This window comes from Gavialis gangeticus, unplaced genomic scaffold (assembly GCF_001723915.1).
Source record: "Gavialis gangeticus isolate Ggan-Ray unplaced genomic scaffold, GavGan_comp1, whole genome shotgun sequence".
Classification (NCBI taxonomy): Eukaryota; Metazoa; Chordata; order Crocodylia; family Gavialidae; genus Gavialis; species Gavialis gangeticus.
Window position 1 is genome coordinate 59,025,253 of NW_017729032.1, and position 3,651 is coordinate 59,028,903.

Below are 3,651 nucleotides of genomic sequence, written 5' to 3' on the forward strand. Positions count from 1 at the left end.
GAGGTAAGACTGACTGGCCTGTAGTTCCCCGGGTCCTCTTTCCTCCCCTTTTTGAAGATGGGAACCACGTTGTATTTGAGAGCATGTCATAATTTCTATCCTAGTAATATATCTCCTCATTCTTGGATTTAAACAATGCACTTTCACAAACATCAAAGGTTTCTATAGCTATGTAAGATATGCCACCTCAGATATCTGCGAATATAGACATTTGGAGCCTAGATACCTACTACATATATCCATGTGCAGAACTGGGCTGTTTCATAACTACTTGACCCAATGCAGGATAATAGCTAACCCTATGGACCATTCCAACCTTATCACAAGAATCCAGTGATGACAGAGAGTAAGAACTCTGAGAGGTGATAATTTGAATGCCTATTTTCTACTTGGTCTAAAATTCTGCTATGAATCCAGATAAGTAAGAATATGACCAAGAGATAAATTGCAAACCTTGCAGAGCTAGGCCTTCTGATATCCTAAAACTGTTACTGTTCATTAATATATTGGGCTGTGCCCATCCTGCATCATTTCTGCCATTCAGGACATGTCTATATTGTGTCCTTGGAACTCCATAGAGTACTTCTGAGAAGCAGGCCCTGTGTTCCTACTCCTGCTCCTGCTCCACACACACCAAACCCAGAAGTGAGGTGGTGAAGGTGAGGGCATCTCAGCTAGAGATCTGTTCCCCAGAGAAGAGATTGCCATCTCCAGCATGCATGAGAATGGCAGTAGGGGGCACCCTCATGTTGTGGGTCTGGCACATGTTGAGTGCAAATGCAGGAGGCAGGAAGTGTTTCTTGATAGTACTCTCAGGAGCACCATGAAAAGCACTATGGACACCCCTTAGGGAAATTTTTTATAATAACTGACTAGGACAAAAACATATATTCTTAAAAAGTGGTTGGATCTGTTGTTTTAGATCAAATCCTGCTAGACATGTTAACTAATCCATTATTAAATAAATCCATTGTGTCCAATAGGACTCTATCTACAATGAATAGCATTTGGCCCTTTGCCTACAAGCAGTTTTAATTAAAAGCTTGCTTTAAGCTTCAGTGACTTCTTATGGAAGTTTTCAAGAACTTGTTCCATTAGGAAACCTTATTTATATAACATGTTCTATAATCAAAAATATCTAATGGGGATATGTTTGTAAAAGCAGCATGTATGTTACTAAGGATTCATCTGTTTTTCCAGTTTATGCCTCACTTAAAGTCAACTGAGAATTGATTACTGTAGAGATGAATGTCATAAATTGTAACCTCCATTTCATAAAGAACGATCTGTGGCTGATGTATCCAATCATAAGAAAAACCCTGGCTTCATGACAATTATCTTACTAGTAAAACTGAAATAAACACTATTAGATTTGAAGCCACACCAGTGGTGGAAGACTGATCTTAACTCCCCACCCCCACTTTTTGCAAAGAGACAACAGTTCTATAAATCAAAATGGTTGTGTAACAGGGTCCCACTCCAGGTGTGGCTGTGATGCCTCTGGAACCCTTCTCAGCCCATATCAATTTCACTCTCTTTAGAAAATCTCCCTTGCCCCTTTCCTGCCACACCTTGATATATTTATCTTTTAGAAAAAGGGAGGCTGCCCCAGGGCTCCCCAAGACTGGTCTCACACCCATGAACATGGGTGTCCATGCAAGCTCCATTCTCCCCAGTAACAATGCCCATGCTTACAGATCTTTCCAGCTGTCATTTAGATGGGCACCCTCTCTCACACCACTAGGCCACCTTAGGTCTTTACTCCCTTGTTGGGTCCCTGGCCTACCCAGCTTCTGCTCTAATGCTCTGGGTGGTCCCTCTTTGGGTTGTGGGCCCTCTAGCCCTGTTTCTGCCCCTCTTGGGCTCTTAGCTTCACCCCTCCCAGGCTGTGGGCCCCCCTGACCCTAAGATCTGCCCCTCTCTGAGCTCTGGGCTGTTTAGCCAGATTTCTGCCCCTCTCAGGCAATGCTGTGCTCCCTGGCCCCTGTCTGTGCCTCAAGTCTGACCCCTGCCAGGGCTCAAGATGGTCACATGCCTCTCTGGCAGTAATGGGATCTCCAAGCCACTCCCTTCCAGTCCCAACCAGACTGCAGGTGTAAACTATAGACAAGTATAGGCTGTAACACAAACTGCCTCACTCTGGTCATATTCCCTTGCAAAGCATCAAAGTCATACTTGCAGGGCCCTTGCCAGTTCAGAAGACATCCAGGCAGTTCTCTGCAGCCCCTCAGTTTAGAAGCTCCTTCCCCTTCAGACTGCCTGGTTTGGCTCAGGCCCAGGCTTATATGCTACTCAAGCCTTGCCCACATTTGGTCAAGTGACCTATCAGTTGGCCTGGTCACAAGGCTGTTTATTAACTCCAGCCTTGCCATCTGCCCTTATCTGGTTCACAAGCACTCTTCCCTTAAAGGGCCCATTCCACTTTTCTGTAACAGGGTAAAGGTTCCCTGTTACAAGTTTACACTGAAGTCACTTTGTCAGGCATTACCTTAAGCTATTACAAGTACTTCTTTAAACTCACTTTTGCTGTGATGCCTACAAAATATGCAACAATAGCTAGCCAGTTGGTGGGCTCTGACTATAGACATAGCTCATGGAGATCTATTAAAAATGCATATTTTGCTGCCACCTTTTGTACTACCTCCCCAATTTCATTTATTCAACCATTTTCCTCTCACACTAAGCTTATAAGTCCTTTTTGGCAGGGCTAATCCTTTATCGCATGTTTCTACAATATGATACAGTCTGATCTCCTGAGTGGGGCCTGTTAGGTGTTACCACAATTCAAAATAGTTGTAGTCTAGTCAAAAGTATGTCACTCAAAGTCCTGTGGGGATGCTCTATTAGTTATACAGTAGAATGCAGCAAGGCTTCTGGATACTAAGAACAATATTTCTGCTTTGTTGAAAAAATGAAGGCATGTTTAAGGACTCTGGAGAATCTTTCAATCCTTTTAAAGTGTTTTTATAGGAAAGGGAAGGGGGGAGGCTACCCCCTCTGGGATTTTCATCCGGAAAATTTATCAAAGTAAAACATAATTCTGCTTAGAATCCTTTGGAAAGCCCATATATAGGTTGCTTTAAGTGCTAACTTTGCCCCTAACGATTTAAACTTGTAGACGTAGGGCCTTGTCACACATTACGGTTAGCACTTGTTAACTGTACTTAATGTATTAGCATGCAAGCATTCAAACAGTAAAACATGCTAAGTGTCATTGTAGTACAGCAAAGTTAGGACTTTTTCCAACAACAAGTATCTCCATATCCTATTACCTAACATGTGTTGACCGAACTAACATGTGTTGACTGTTCCAAAGAGGCAATACGATCAGGTGGTGCCAAGGCTGGGACCAACAAACAGCTTTTTGTCATTCCAGCCCCAGCACTGCACCAGAGCCAGTTCAAGAGTCCTGAACTGGCTCCAGTGTGGTTGAGGGGTTCAGACTGACAAAGTACTGGTTGTCCATCTGAGCCTTCCCACCACACTGGAGTCTTGAGCTAGGTCCAGTGCCTTGGGAGGGTTAGGACCAACAAACAGCTGATTGTCAGTCCCAGCTCTCCCACTATATTGGAGTCAATTCAAGATTCAAGTAAGGTAGGAGGGTTGGGGAGGACGAACAGCTGACGACAAATGTGGGGGGGCGGGATTCTA

The 3,651-nt window shown here is 43.9% G+C and overlaps 1 long non-coding RNA gene across 1 annotated transcript in view; it reads right to left on the reverse strand.

The window, feature by feature from the left end:
- Positions 1-2,452, reverse strand: part of LOC109303486 — a 22,736-nt gene extending 20,284 nt beyond the window's left edge. The window contains exon 1 of the long non-coding RNA XR_002099141.1: positions 2,176-2,452. This is a non-coding gene — a long non-coding RNA (uncharacterized LOC109303486). The remainder of the gene's footprint in view (positions 1-2,175) is intronic.
- Between the last annotated feature and the right edge of the window lie 1,199 nt (positions 2,453-3,651).